Genomic DNA, 16,244 nt, shown 5'->3' with positions numbered 1-16,244 from the left:
CCTCCCCTCCCCTCCCCTCCCCTCCCCTCCCCTCCCCTCCCCTCCCCTCCCCTCCCCTCCCCTCCCCTCCCCTCCCCTCCCCTCCCCTCCCCTCCCCTCCCCTCCCCTCCCCTCCCCTCCCCTCCCCTCCCCTCCCCTCCCCTCCCCTCCCCTCAGGTTTTTCTTTAAAGAACCTTGGAGTAAAATGCACAAGACAGTGAATTTAGAGGCATATTCCACAACCACAGTAAGTTAACTACTAGGGAAAGAGTGTAGCATCCCAAACCCAGATCGCTGCGGTTTCTCATGTGACCACCACAGCCACACAGTGTGTGAGCCCAGCGGAGCTGCTCAGTTGGGGCAGGGCGTCAGCATCGCAGTGCAACCCTTTTGTAGTAATTGCAGCATTTTGTGACGAGGTAGGAAATGTCTTGGCATTTTTACTTTTATTCTTAGATGATAAGATTATTTTTAAAAATATATCTTTATTGATTTCAGAGAGAGGAAAGGAGAGGGAGGGAGAGATAGAAACATCAATGATGAAAGAGTCATTGATTGGCTGCAGCCCACTACCCGGGCATGTGCCCTGACGGGGAATTGAACCCCGATCGCCTGGATCCTAGGTCGACGCTCAACCGCTGGGCCACGCCCAGCCGGGCGATAAGATTATTTAAAAATTACTCTTTCTAGGGAATAAGAGGCACAGACCTTCAGTAATAAATAAGTTACAGGATGTGTACAGAACAGGGAAGATAGTAATTTTACAGTAACTCTGCTCAGTGACGGGTGGTACTGGACTTATTGTGGTGATCTCGTTGTGAGGTCTGTAAGTGTCAAACCACTATGGGGTACACCTGAGACTAATAGTATAGTGTAAGCCAACTGCACTTCAATTAAAAACAAATTCTAAAAAACTTATTTCCTTCAAAATTAAAAAACTGACTTCTTAAAATGAATATTCAGCTTATCTCTGTCTTGGCTATTTGTCAACATCTAAGTGAGTTTATCAGCATGTGATTTTCCTTTACTGATTTCTTTTTAGCTTCTCTAATTAATTTTCTTTTTTTTTTTCTCTGTTTTTTCTTTTCTTTTTCCCCCAAAGTCAAGTCCTCTTCCATCACTATCTATCCCCCCTTTGCCCAGTTCACCTCCCCACCCCCTTCCCTCTGGTCATCACCACACGTTGTCTGTGTCTATGAGTTGTTGTTTTTTCCTTAGTCCCTTCACCTTTTTCACCCGGCCCCCCACCCCTCCCCTCTGACAGCTCAGTCTGTTCTCTGTGTCTGTGAGTCTGTTTCCATTTTGTTCATCAGTTAAGTTTGTTCACTAGATTCCACATGTAAGTGAGATCATGTGGTACTTGTCTTTCTCTGACTGGCTTATTTCACTTAGCATAATGCTCTCCAAATCCATCCATGCTGTCACAAAGGGTAAAATTTTCGCCTGGCTGGTGTGGCTCAGTGGTTGAGCTGGACGTTTAAACTAGGAGGTCATGGTTCTCTTCCTGGTCAGGGCACATGCCCAGGTTGTGGGCATGATCCCCAGTAGGGGGTGTGCAGGAGGCAGCCGATCAGTGACTCTCATTACTATTGATGTTTCTCTCTCTCTCCCTCTCTCTGAAATCAATAAAAACATATTTTTAAAAAAAGGGTAAATTTTTCTTCCTTTTTATGGCCAAGAAGTATTCCATCGGTACATGTCCCACAGCTTTCTTATCCACTCATCTACTGATAGGCACATGGGCTGCTTCCAGATCTTCGCTGTTGTAAATAAGGCTGCAATCAATATAGGGGTGTATTTTCTTTTATTAATTTGATTTGATGGGTATATCAATACCTGGTAAAGTTTTATGGTATATTTTGGGCAAAACTCAACTTTTTAATGTGTGACACTCTCTTCTGTTTAGACATTATATAGTAGTCTTGTTTTGAGGCTAAGTTAGCAGTCAACTAATAAAAAAGCTCTTGTGGTGTGAAGAGCCCATTAACCTGAGGATCTTGGGCTTTTTCCTTGAAGAACCTAAGAACGGTACACATTTTGTGTTCAGCTGTATATGACTCTAATCCTGCCTCTGCTTACTACATGTTTGAACTTGAGCAAATTACTTTATATCTCTGACACTTAGTTTCTTTGTGTGTGAAAATAAGGGTAATAAGACCTACCAAAAGGGCTTATTGTGAGGATTAAATAAGATGTTATATGCAAAACACTTGTATTTAGTGGCTGGCCAATACATTTTAAATACGTTCTTGTTTCCTAAAAACACATGTCTTTTACAATATAGTTGGTATGTATTTAAAAGTAGAACTTACACAAAACCAAACATGGCTGCTTAGCTTTTTCCCTCATTTGGTATCTACCCAAGTGGCCATTTGATGAAGTAAACTCATCATGCTAAGATTCAATAAGCTTGAATGCGATTACTCAGAAAGTAGCTTTTACTTTAATGTAAGTCTATTTCATTTTTGTCAATAATCACAAGTCTAAAGAAATTGTGACAGTTTCCATGGACACTCCTGTCAGACAGCAGGAGAGCAGTCACTATTTTATATATAGTTAGAAGAAATTTTTGTCTTTTATTGGTAGGCACTGGGTTCTTTTCAGGTAGCATGGAATTTTCGGAAGCACTTGTAAGTTGTATACTGCTGTGAGCTCTGATCTCTTCCTTCTGGGTCCTGTCCTGCAGTCTTAGAAAGTTGAGGAAATAGAGGCCACACCATAGGGTTTAACTCCCTGGGCCTGAATCTCCTTTACCTTTTGCTGACTCTCTTTCTGTGCCATTTTCCTCAGCAAAGATGATGCTTCAGATTTTATTGGTGAAATGGTTTCATGAGGAGTCCAGTGCTTGTCCCACTGCTTTGGATTGTTCCAGAATACTCACATTGTGCGTCCTAAAAGCTATTTTTCTCTTGCTGTTTTATCTTCAGACTTCTGTGAAGCCAGAGAAAGGGTAAGGGGAACTCCCCAGAGTTCCTGACTCTGATCCTACTGAACATGTCCAAATGGGTCTCAAATGTAGCCGGGCCAAACGGAACTCATTTTCACTCCTTTCCAACCCCAACATGTGCCTCCCGTAATCTTGTCATTTCAGTAACTAAGCTGTTACTCTCCCGCTGCTCCTCTTCACCCCCTTTACTCAGTTCATTTGCAGGTCCTTTCTACTTCATCTCCCAAATGCACACCAAAATCTGTTTGTTCCCAGATGTACCTCTGAGTCTAGGCCACTTACATCTCTGGTCTAAACTACTGAAATGGCCTGGTTTTCTGTCTTCGCATTCTTGCTGCTCTGCATCTGTTTTCCATCCAGTAATGATTGGAATCTTTTAAAATGTAAGTCAGATCATGCGGCTTCCCCATGATCCTGCATTACCTTTAGCATAAGATTCACGGTCCTTTTCATGGGTCACCCCAAATCACCTGGCTCTTGCCTGCCTCTCTGATCTCCTCAGGGACCTCTCCTCTCCTCCCCAACTGCTCTTCAGCCATGCTGGCTTGCTTGGTTCCTTGAGACACAATTTTGTTTTCATTTAGGTTCTCTGTAGTAACTGTTTTCTCTGCCTGGAAAACTCTCTATCCTGTTTGGTTAGCTTGTCCCTTTTGGTTGTTTTTTAGTCTTACACTTAGTCTCCTTGCAAAGGCCTGATCTAAGTGGCCCCCAGACACCTCACTCTCAATTTTAATTCTCTGTAGTGTACTTCTCACTATTTGATATTTTTCTTTTAGCTTCCCTGTGTTACATGAGAAGAGAATTCACCTGTTTTGTTTTGTGTTCCTAGAGCTTACTTATATAGAGAGAAGGCCCCGCCCCTGGTCCCTGATTGGTCTGTCCTCATGCAAATCAGGACTCCAAATCCTCAGTTTGATTGGTCTAAAAAGCCCTGGACTGATTGATCAAAATGAAGCCACTATGATTGGTTGGTGAAGATGCTGATTGGGGGCAGGGTATAGCTGCACAGCTCTGATTGGATAGGGAAAGTCTCAGTCCTATAGGTTGAAATACAGTTCCAGGAACTCCTTTATAAGGGCTGCTCAGATGGCAGGAAAACAGTGCAGGCAGGCAGTTCAGTGCAGGCTTCTCCCTGAAATGTAGAAATGGCTGCTAGACTCTGTTTTTTGTTTGTTTGTTTTTGTTTTTAATTTGAGCCCAGTTAGCCACTAGAAAACCCTTCTAGTAGGTATCTTCTTTCTCAAGATCCACACTACTTAATATGTTGACAGGTAGTGTTCTCAGTGCCTTACATTTAAATCTTGCAGTAATCCTATACTATAGGTATTGTTATTATGTCTGCTGAAAAAAAAATCAAAACCCAGAGAAGTTAGACAAAAAGTGATAGCTGGGATACAAACTCAGGGAGAGCCGCTGCTCCTCACACTTGCTGCCAACACATGCTTCTTCATCACGCACAGTACTTAGTATTCCATAGAGATGGCAGTGATTTTAATTGCATGTTGTGTGTTCACTACTCTTGGATCTCTGATGTCATAGGAAGTTAGTACTATAGGATACTGATCTTAGAAAGCCTGTAGCCCACTGCAACTTTCTGCAGAGCTACAGAGGACTTCAGTGCTTTTGCACACATACAATTTCCATCTCTCTCCTGGACTCTCCCACTTGTTTCCCACTTAACTTGCTGCCTCTAACCATCAACTTCCAATGTACCACTTCTCTAGCTAGTCTGTTCTACAAGTTCCTGCCTAGGTGTTTTTTCTAAAATGAAGAACTGACCTGTTACTCCTTTGCTCACCACCACCCATCAGCTCCCCATTTCCTGCAGGGTTAGGGTGGGACTTTAGTGAAGGCCTCTCTGGAAGGGATACTTGAGCTGAAGGAGGAAATGGGAGTCAAGTGAGAAGTTAGGGTGGGGAAGATTCTAGGATAGGATCTTGGGGATAGAGTGAGCTGGACATTTGAGCAGCTCTGGGAAGGCCAAAGGACAAGGGATTCTGACCAATTTGGTGCTGTAGATGTGGTTACCTTTGGTGAGAAACCTGGAGCTCTAGAGCAAATGTCCTGTGCATCTGGAGACTCTGCTCATGCTGTAGAATAGGAAGTAGAGCCTAGCCTGTTGGGTGCTATTTCAGACTTTCATACTGCTAAATATATTTGTTTAAAACAGTAATTTTAGAAATCTGATCTAAACAATTTCATTTGGCATTATGCTAAACATTGACAGAGAGTGTTAATCATTTCTATTGATATTCTTTCTGCTTTAATGGGAATTTTTTTCCATTCAAATTGAGGCTCTTTTAAATATGGCTCATTTAAGCTAGTTGATTTTAGACCTTTTACCTCTTGTTTGTATTAAGCATCTTTTAAATGGTCTGCTGATAACAGCAAAATTTCTGTTAAATGTTTTTAAAATAGAGGTATTCAAAATAAGAGCTGTTTTCTTTTTTTAAATTTATCTTTATTGTTGAAAGTATCACATATGTTCCCCTTTTTTCCCCCCACTGATCCCCTCCACCCCACATCCACCTCACCCCCAGGCCTTCCCCATGCCAATGTCTGTGTCCATGGGTTTATGCATTTATCCATATAGGTTTTTATGTTAATCTCTCCCCACCCACTCCCCCACCTCTGCCTTCCCTCTGAGATCCCTCAGTCTGTTCCATGCTTCTGTGTCTCTGGATCTGTTTTGTTCCTTAGATTCCACATATGAGTGAGATCATGTGACACTTGTCTTTCTCTGACAGGCTTATTTCTCCAGGTCCCTGCATGCTGTCCCAAAGGGTAAGAGATCCTTCTTTTTAACAGCTACGTAGTATTCCATGGTATAAATGTCCCACAGCTTTTTTACCCACTCATCTACTGATGGGCACTTGGGCTGTTTCCAGATCTTAGCTATTGTAAATTGTGCTGCTATGAACATAGGGGTGCATAAGTTCTTTCTGATTAGTGTTTTGTGTTTCCTAGGATATATTCCTAGAAGTTGGATCACTGGGTCAAAAGGCAGTTCCATTTTTAATTTTTTGAGGAAACTCCACACTGTGTTACATAGTGGCTGCACCAAGAGCTGTTTCCTTAATTTACATATTTCTGGGAGTAATTATCTTTGCTTTGTGGGATCTTTCTATGAATTTTTATCTGTTGTTTCTATCAGTTCAGAGATCCTTGTGTTTGCTTATGTTATTTTCATGGAAATACACAGTGAAGCTCAATTAATTTGTTACACCCACTTAATCCCAATTCTCAGTAGGGTTGTAGCTTCGATAATTATCATTTGTTCAATAACCACAAAGATAAAAAGTCCTAGCAGGGTGTAAAGTTAGTTATTATAATTTAAAGGAATAAACAGTTTGAGGGTTAGAAATGATCACTAGACTCTCTCCTGCTGTGTTACACTGTCCGGTATTGGTATTCGTACCTAAGACCTGTGCCCAATGTAAGCCTTTCCCAGTCCTGTTTATTCTACCTTTAAATATTTTTTTTTCTTCTTTTTTCTTTTTTAATATATCTTTATTGATTTCAGAGAGAGGAAAGGAGAGGGAGAGAGAGAGATAGAAACATCAATGATGAGAGAGCCATTGATCGAGCCCACAGCCTGGGAATGTGCCCTGACCGGGAATCGAACCCCAATCACCTGGATCCTAGGTCGACGCTCAACCCCTGAGCCACGCCCGGTGGGCACCTTTAAATATTTCTTGAATAGTTCCTCCCCTCTGCATTCCTGCTGTCACTATCTTAATTCAAGGCCCTTGGATGAATGTTGTAACCCAGAGGACTCTTGGGCATGCGGCTCACCACTTCCCCAGCAGTCCTTCACTTTCTGAAGTTTGGGTCATGTGACTCCCTCACCTAAACCTCCCCAGTGGCTCACCATCATCCAAAGGATGGGGTGCAGACCTGTGCTGTGCTGTTCAGCATCCTCCTCTCTTAGACGTGGGGATCCCTTTCCAGCCTCCTCCCCACCGTTCTTTGCTGCTCTTCTGCGTGCAGCTCCCAAATGCGACCCTGTCTTTCTGGCTCCTGCACCTTCATCCTGAGGTTCCCTGTGTGCTCAATAGCCTTTCTCTGAGAGCTGGTGCACTTCTGTAATCTTTTCTGCTCCAGCTGTCTCTCACCTTTACATATTTTCTGACACGCCTCTTCACATCCCCGGTTTCAATTAATTGCTCTACTGGTCCCATGGCACTTCCTACGTGCTTCCTTTAGCTCTGATGTCACTGCACCGCTGTTAGATAAGCCTAGATCCATTCCTCTCTGGGTTAGGAAACTCTTCAGGTCAGAGACCAAATCAGCTGTAGCTTTGAATCAGTAGCTTTGGATATTGGGCTGGGTGCTGGGTGCTTCAAGTTGAATGAACTGGTGATTCATGCTAAAAAGAATTAGTGCAGTTTTGCTACACAACAAACTTTCCAGAACACTGCTGCCTGGTACCTCTGTGCAAAGGATTGGAGTCCCCATTTCAGCGGGCAGCTCTACTTCAGGATGCCATGACTGCCTCCCTTTTTAGGGAGCGTCCAGCCAATTGAATGGAAATGAGAGTCGTGTTTGGCCAGTACTAGAAGTTAGCTGATTTCCCCCCCAGTCCAATTTATTTCTCCTGAGTATGTCTTTGTGAAATTGAAGTGCTGATTGCTTGAAGACCTTTGGGGAGGCCCCTGGGAGTGCTGGGAGTTGGGTTTGGGGGTGGGGATTTGGCCTCTCTTCTATCTGTGCAGCTTATCAGTTAAAGCAGAATGATGCCAGTAAACACTGGCTAAGGAAGTCTTTTTTTCCTAGGCATCCTTTAAGACAAGACCCAGCAATGATAGAATAAATGTAAAAATGACAGTTGGCACTTCAAGTAATAGAATATAATTTTGTTTGAAAAGGAGAGGAAACAGCAAGCAGTCTTTAAATTAACTACAAAAACTAGCAAGTTCAGGATGATTTCCATTATGGTTTCATGTTACAATAGTGGTTTAGTTTTATTTGCAGTAGTATAAGCTGAATATCTTAAATATCAATTGTCCTGACCCAGTTTTCATTTCAATTTTTTGCTACAATAAAATTCTTATAACTAAATTACAATGTAAATTAAAGTACAGCAAAATCTGAATAGTCTTAGTGTTCACCCAGAGTCCCCTTCTTCCAGTTTTGCGTTACATAAAAAGCTAATAGTCCATAAAAAAATAAAGTTAAGCTACACTTGGAGTAGATGTGAAACATTTTAAGCCACACTAGGTAGCTTGACTAGTGTGCTGCTTGCTGAATGCACGGAGAACTCTCAGCATGCCAGTTCTAGTCGTCCAGCTCTAGAGCTTTAAACGTACGGGTTAGAAGTGGGTTAATTTGTGATTTAATGTTGTTATTCTAGCATGGCTGTCCTGCGCTGCTTCATGAGACTTGATTCTTCCCTCAAGGGTCTTGAGTTCGCTTTGCCTTCCAGGGCAGAGTGCTTTTCTGGAATGCTTGACTGTTGGCTCTCATAGACTTGGAGGTTATTAGTGACCTGTTGGTGAAATTAAGGTTAGCTCTGAATAGTCATGCTTCAGGAATAATTTTCTTTGGTTATACAGTTGTACTGCAGATCTGTTAGCATCCCTCTAGTGTAGCACAGGGTTGGATTTCTGCGGAGACTGTCTGACTCTTCCACCCGAGGAGATGCTCCCTCCTCTGGCTGGTCAGGGAGAAGGGCCATCTTGGTTTCCTGCAGTTCCTGCCCATGGGCACTGAACCACATAGCAGACCAAGGAGGTTTTACTATCCCATTTACAGCTCAGGTTCCACTCAATTAACTTAAAAAAATCATTATTTTTTACTTTTTTCAATTAGAGTTGACAGACAATATTGTATTAGTTTCAGGTGTACACCCCAGTGATTAGACATTATACAACTTAAGTAATCATCCTAGAAAAAAACCTCATCCCCATCTGACACCATACATAGTTATTAGACTATTACTGACTATATCCCCTATGCTGTACTTTACACCCCCACGACTGCACTATAACTACTCATCTAACTTCTAAATCTCTTCACCTCTTTCACCCATCCCTCCATCTCCTACCATCTGGCAGCCATCAAAATTTTCGTTGTATCTGTGAGTGTTTCTGTTGTGTTTGTTTGTTTATTTTGATTTTTAGATTCAATTGTTGATAGTTATGTACTTATGGCCATTTAATTGTTCATATTGTTTCTTCTTTCTCTTCTTCTCTTCCTCTTCCTTCTTTTAAAGATCCTTCAACATTTCATGCAGTGCTGGTCTGGTGGTGATGGACTCCTTTAGCTTTTCCTTATCTGTGAAGCTCTTTATCTGACCTTCAGTTCTAAATGATAGCTTTGCTGGGTAGAGTTATCTTGGTTGTAGTTCCTTGTTTTTCATCACTTTGAATATTTCTTGCCACTCCCTTCTGGCCTGCAAGGTTTCTTTTGAGAAATCAGCTGACAGTTGTATGGATGCCCCCTTGTAGGTAACTAACTGCTTTTCTCTTGCTGCTTTTAAGATTCTCTCTTTGCCTTTAACCTTTGGCATTTTAATTATGATGAGTCTTGGTGTGGGCCTCTTTGGGTTCCTCTTGTTTGGGATTCTGTGCTTCCTGGACTTGTAAGTCTATTTCTTTCACCAGGTAGGGGAACTTTTCTGTAATTGTTTCTTCATATGGGTTTTCAATTTCTTGCTCCCTCTCTTCTCCTTCTGGTACCCCCATGATGTGAATGTTGGTAAACTTGAGGTTGTCCCAGAGGCTTTTTACACAGTGTTCATATTTCTGGATTCTTTTTTCTTTTTGCTGTTCTTTTTTTAAAAAAAAATTTTTTTAATATGTTGGATTTATTTTTATTGATTTCAGAGAAAGAAAGAGAGAGGGAGAGAGAGCTAGAAACATCAATGATGAGAGTCAATGATTTGCTGCCTCCTGCACACACCTGACTGGGGATCGAACCCGAAACCCAGTCATGTGTCCTGACTGAGGATCAAGGCATGACCTCCGAAACCCAGTCATGTGTCCTGACTGAGAGTCAAGGCATGACCTCCAGGTTCATGGGTTGACAATCAACCACTGAGCCACTCCAGTGGGGCTCTTTCTGCTGTTCTGATTGGTGTTTTTTGCTTCCTTATATTCCAAATTCTTGATTTGATTCTGAGTCCTCTACTGTTTTATTTCAGTTAGTGTATCTTTCATTTCTGACTGGTCCTTTTTTATGTTGTTGATATTCTTACTAAGATTCTTGAAGTTCTCAGTAAGTTTGTTGAACGTCCTTATAACCATTGTTTTAAACTCTTAGCTGGTAGTTTTCTTGCTTCCATTTAATTTATTTCTTTTTCTGGAAGTTTTTCATGTTCTTTCATTTGTGACATGTTTCTTTGTCTTCGCATTTTAGCTGCTTCCCTGTGTTTGTGTCTATGCATTAGGTAGATCTGCTCTGTCTCCTGGAATTAGTAGAGTGGCCATTGTAGGTGTCCTGTAGGGCCCAGTGGCTCAGCCTCCCCAGTCACCTGAGCTGGGCACTCCAGGTGCGCCCCCTGTGTGAGTTGTGTGCACTGTCCTATTGTAGTTGAGCCTTGGTTGGTGTTGGCGTCACCCTCAGGCCAATTGGTTGTGAGGATCGGCTGTAACTACAGCTGAAGAGCTGCTGTGTAGGAGCTGACTCTTTGGAGCAGGACTTGCTTCAGTGGGGATTTGGTGCTCATCGAGTCTGTCCTTTGAGTATATCACTTGTGGAGGTGGTAGGGTTGTAATCCGTTGTGGTCAAAGCTGACGACTAGTGCACTGGCTTTGGAGCCTCCCAGGAGGTGCAAAATCAGCATAGCCTGTGCCCTGCCCGGGGCCTCCCAGCATGAGCTACACAGCAATCTGTAGATGGCTGCTACTTGTTTGGGCTTGGAGGTGCCCAGGAGAGGCCAAGCTGTGTACCAGGGTGAGCTGCCACTAGTGTTGGGCCTAGGGCTACTTACTGAGAGGTATGGGGCACACTGAGGCCAGCTGCTGCTCGTTTGAGAGACTTTAAGAGAGTCTGAAGCATGAGGCAAGAGAGGTCAGTTGTATGGAAAAGCCAGTGGAAATGACTTGGATGAGCCTGCAAGTAAGGAGGGGCAGGGCTGGGTGAAAAGTGTGAGGCAGGTTGATGGAACTTCAGATATGCCACAGCCTGGTGGAACTGGGGAGGGCTCAGCAAAGGAACACTGGCCTCTGCTAGCTCTTCTGTCTGGGAGAAAGCTGCCTTTCCAGCTCTCACCCTGATTCCAGACAAGTTAGTTCCTCCCCGAATGTCATAGGTTCCTTTCAAGCTGCTGCCCAGTGCTGGAGCTCAGAGGGAGTGAGTCCAATTAAGTCCATGTGTGGGTCGTTTAAGAGGAGCTTCTCTGGGGCCAGCATCCTCCAGGTCACTCAGCCACAATTCCCGGTGATTTTTACAGCCAGTTGTTGTGAGGACTTCTTTGCCTTGTACTGAAGCCCTGGGCTGTGCGGCCTGGTGTGAGGCTGGGATTCCTCGCTCCTCAGGGAAACCTCCACAGCTAAGATATCCCTCCCAATTTTAAACTGCCACAGGTGGGTATGGGACCAGCTGGTTCTGCAATTTAGCCCTGAGTCTTTGCCCCGCCTACCAGTCTCGATGTGCTTCTTATTTATTTATTTTAATCCTCACCCGAGGATATTTTTTCCATTGCTTTGGGGGAGGGGGGCGGGGAGAAAGAGTGAGAGAGAGAAAGATGACATCAATGTGAGGGAGGTATATCAATTGGTTGCCTCCCGCACTCAAGCCAGTTGGGACTGGGGATAAGCCTGCAACTGAGGTACGTGTCCTTGGCCGGAATCAAACCCAGGACTCTTCAGTCCCTCTGCTGACACTCTAACCACTGAGCCAAACCAGCTAGTGCTCAATGTGCTGCTTCTTTAATACCCTAGTTGTAGGATTTCCGTTCAGCTAGATTTTAGGTGGTTCTGAATGATGGTATTTCTATATTTTTGTTGTAATTTTGATATGGTTGTGGGAGGCTGCGAATACCACATTTACCTACGCCTCCATCTTGACGGGATCTTCCTCAGTTTTTTATGTTTCTTAAAAATTACTATTATATAAATTGCTGATTTAAGATCACTGTGTGGGACACCCACCTTGCACTCATCAAGAGGGTTCCAATGTTCACCTGCCAAACCAGTTCATCACGAATCCCAGGCCTGTGCTTAGTGCTGGGGGAGATTCAGCAGTGAATAGGGAAGAGCAGACAGTGGGACACCCACCTTGCACTCATCAAGAGGGTTCCAATGTTCACCTGCCAAACCAGTTCATCACGAATCCCAGGCCTGTGCTTAGTGCTGGGGGAGATTCAGCAGTGAATAGGGAAGAGCAGACAGTTATGGTTAATAGGCCATGTTAGTGGCTATACAACAACCTGTGAGGTTATATAATTCCCCCAACTTTACAGTGAGAAGACAACCCAGAGGGAGCCCGGTCCTGATAGTTGGGAAGGGATGTAGCTGTGATTATAGCCTCGGTCTTCCTGTTTTAAAAACCCATGTTCTTTCAAAGCCTCTGAGGTATTAATACCATCTCCCCATCCAGGAATGTGTCTACACTCGGGCTCAGGGGCTGGCAGTGGGGAGCAGCCCAACCTTTACTTGTTGGGAAGCTTGGCTTTAGTCCTATTCACTGAAAAGTGAAAGTTGGCTTGTAAACAAATTGACTTGGATTCCATACAGGTGGGTCAGATAATGGTTTTATCATAGATGAGTCTTCACAAAAGGCAGTTGGTCCTCACAGAACCTCAGGACAGCCGTGGAGGAGTCACCAGTGTGAGGGCGTGAGTGGGGTGACAGCGCCGCCTCAGGCCTTTTTACTTGCCCAGCAACTTGCACTTGGCTGCGTTTGCTGAGAAGGAAATAGCCTCTGTACTGTAGGTAGTCCAGAAGTATTTTTAGTGTTTTTCTGGTTATGGATATTTTTATTCCTACAGTCATCTGACTTGACTAATTCATAGTTTATTGTGATTTTTTTTCTTCTTCTTAACATTCAAGACTATATTCATTCCTACGGTACAAAGTGTTATCAGGGCAATTTTTAATTAGTAGTATTAACATTCATATTAAATGCATTGCTAAACTTGCCAAGACAAGAAATATTGACCAGGTTTTATCAAAGTGTAAATGATAAGTGGAAATGGTGTGGTTCCAGTTTTCAAAATGTCGAATGGCTTGAAAGAATTATTTCTGTGGGACTGTGTAGAATAACATATACACAGCCAGATGCCTAGTGTCACCTGTTTTTACAACTATAATAACAAATGACATAATAAGATTAACTATTTCTTGTAAAGATTGGGAGTGGTGTATAGTGAAGTTCTTTCCCCTCCATGTAATTCAATGAATATTGAACTGAGACTCTACCATTTACCTCAGAAGTTTGGAATTTAAAATTTTCATTTGTGATATAAGTATGAAATAATGACTCCAGGTTTCTCTTGAGAAACCTGTTATGTTCAGATTGGTTCTAGTGTCATCCTTTATAAAGTGACTCCCTTTGTGAGGCTATATATACTTATTCTAGGGGTGAAATACTTTTTAAATCATACCCTTTTATGGTTTCATTCAGACCCTCCTGTATGAGGCGTGGAAGAACAGAGCAGAAGGGCACAACAGAAGGATGGAGCAAGTTGAATCACTTTATGGTCACGGCTTAGGTTACTGAGGAGTGAGTCATATTTCATTTCATCTTATTTAGTTATCATTGCAGCTGACTCTGAGTATCTTTTGGCAGATCTTAGACATCAAAGGAAATCAATTCCATTTGTTCAATAAGTATTTATTGAGTGCTCACTGTGCTGCAGACGCCATTGGCATTGGGCTTGTACTAGAGGATGGAATGACTACTGTTGAGAAAATTTAATAACTTGTGCAACTTCTGAGTGCATTTTTTTTTATAAAGAGGAGTTCCAAAAACTTTTTAGAAAGATTAGAATTGTTTGAATACAGCTCTGACCTCACAAAAATCATACTGTGTCAAGGTACTCTACGGACTATAAATAGGAAAGGAAAATGGAACAGCTAATTGAATGATTGGTGTTCATAAGGGCAACACATGAAATACCAACCCGATTTAATGTCCTTAAATAGGTTTTATAGGCTGTGCTCCTTCTATAAAGGTCACTGGGAGAACTTAATACATTTTTATTAGAAATAAAATGGGAACAGTGGAATGGCCTTTTCACATCTTATTTGGTTAAGTTGAATATGCAAATTTTACTTTATTTTCATAAAGTTGTGTTGTTTCATATTTGCCATGTCATATTTTACATTTAAAATACGTTTCTTACTCAGCTTGCCATGGAGAAACGTATAGACTTAAAAAGTTGAGGGTTCAGATGAACTGTGATAATAATTGAGGTTAGCTTAGTGAAGGTTGCACATGTATGTATATGCATATACATATAATTTTGGAGCAGTCTGTTGTTTAAGGCAGAAAGTGGAAGCAAAGATTAAGGGCTCTTAGCTGTTCTTAGCCAAACATTTATATGAGGTTTCACAGTGTCAGGAAGAGAGCACACATGCAGTTTGTCTTCACCGAGCCATGTTCAGTTGCAGACTGCTGTTTAGTAACTTCACCCCTCTGTGCCTAGTGTAATGCCAACCGCGTAGCTTTGTCAGGATAATGAAATGGGACAGTGTGGGTAAAGCATCGGTATAGTATTAGCACTGGGCATTCAGAATTTCCCTTTCTAATATGAAAAAGTTATACAACTAGTAAATGGATACCTGTCATATAATATTTAGACAATCAGAAATTTGTAGAGTAAAAATCGCTGTCCTCTCCCTAGTAGTAATTCTTTTTAACAGTTTGTTATGTGTCCTAGACCTTTTAAAGTACTTAACGTATCTATATATGCATATACATTTGTAGAATCACACATGTATAGTTATTTTTGCTTAGTTTGCAACACATAGTATCATACTCTATGCCCTGTTCTCTGACATTACTTTTTCACACTGTATTTTTGGTGTCTTTCATGATATTACAAATAGATCTACCTCATTCCTTTACAGTTTTAAAGTATTTTGTTGCATGGCAGTCTCATAATTTATTTATTCCCCAACTGGGGGCACATTTATTCCTTAATGTTTTCCGTTTCTGTGCATGGGTGAACTGAATGGTAAAGAAAATCATGGTTTACATTTTGTTTCTTTGTTTTGCAAGAAGAGATTAGTGATCTTGGAGATGCTCAAAGTGCTGAGTCATGTATAGTGTATTCAAATCTTTTAATTGTAAAAGTTAACATGTAGGCATTCTAAAGTTAGTGAGGTAAGTTTTCCAACTTGTCTAGTTATGGGAGTCTGATGAGGTGGGACTTGACCGTTAACTGAGAGGATGTGCATGGGACAGTAGCACACAGGGTGGCCTGTGAGAATACAGTTGTCAACTGATCATCACAAGTTTCCTGAAACATGTTTCCATCAGCTTCTCTCCTTCTCCCTCCTTCCTACCCAACATTTACTACCACCTACTGTGTTCTAGGTACGGTCCCTGTCCTTATTCAGCTTCCAGTGTAGCACAACACATTGATCAAATAGTGAAAATAAAATGTACTGTGATGAGGAAGGGCTGTCGGCATGCAGAAGGCGGAGCAGGACCTCTGCCACGTGGCCCACCCAGTCAGTATTTGTGGAGAACTTCCTCATACCAGCACTAGGGACACAGGTTGAGAATATACTGGAATAACTTGTCCCTTCTCTAGTAGTGTCCCAGTTTTAATCAGTGGAGGAGTAAAAGGAAATTGTAAGATGAAGAAGTTATCATCTGAAGGTAATGATGCAATTTCAATGCCAAAGTTGCTTGAAATATATTGTGTCATATATAGATGATATGTAGGATAAACACAGATTATTGTACTCTGGGGAACCTTTTGATCTTAGCAGCTCAACGATGGATGTTCTAATAATATTCTGATAAACCACAGGTGTGGTTTGCATGTATTTTCTATGTTCATAGACAAAGCTGTCTCTTTGCTGTCCCATGCCTGCCTGGTCTGCACCTTCCTGCCCTTCTCACCTTGTCTACATGCATATTTGAGTGGGAACAAGGAACCTACAGACCTTGTGGAACTGTGGGCAGTTTGACCCTCTCGAATACAGGGTCTTCAGACTCTGCATAGTTCTCAATTAGCTTGTGGAACATGTTGGCTCAGGGATTCTGGTTAGCCACTGCTTCTTAGTACTCACTTTCTTATTGTGTTATTAGCCTTGGCATGTCTCAATCTTCACAGCTGTACTGCTTAGGCTTTCTTAGACCTGTTCCTAGCTGAGCAATCACAGCTCTTAGCATGTCCTTGGTCTGTGAAGCTAGCTGC

The 16,244-nt window shown here is 42.3% G+C and overlaps 1 protein-coding gene across 12 annotated transcripts in view; it reads left to right on the top strand.

Moving 5' to 3' along the window:
* PHKB (phosphorylase kinase regulatory subunit beta) overlaps positions 1–16,244 on the top strand; it is a 102,995-nt gene that overhangs the window by 4,275 nt on the left and 82,476 nt on the right. For 2 of the 12 annotated variants that reach the window (XM_081118056.1, XM_081118065.1), the window contains exon 3: positions 5,674–5,710. The exons of 8 other annotated variants lie outside the window; for them this stretch is intronic. The gene's annotated coding sequence lies outside the window, so the exon portion shown is untranslated. Of the gene's footprint in view, positions 1–5,673; positions 5,711–13,495; positions 13,595–16,244 lie in introns of those variants that run through there. 2 more of the 12 variants (XM_081118055.1, XM_081118057.1) reach the window with 1 other exon arrangement.

The sequence above is a fragment of the Miniopterus schreibersii genome (genome assembly GCF_964146895.1).
Source record: "Miniopterus schreibersii genome assembly, chromosome: 18".
Lineage (NCBI taxonomy): Eukaryota > Metazoa > Chordata > Mammalia > Chiroptera > Miniopteridae > Miniopterus > Miniopterus schreibersii.
This window is presented reverse-complemented; position numbering and strand designations above follow the sequence as displayed.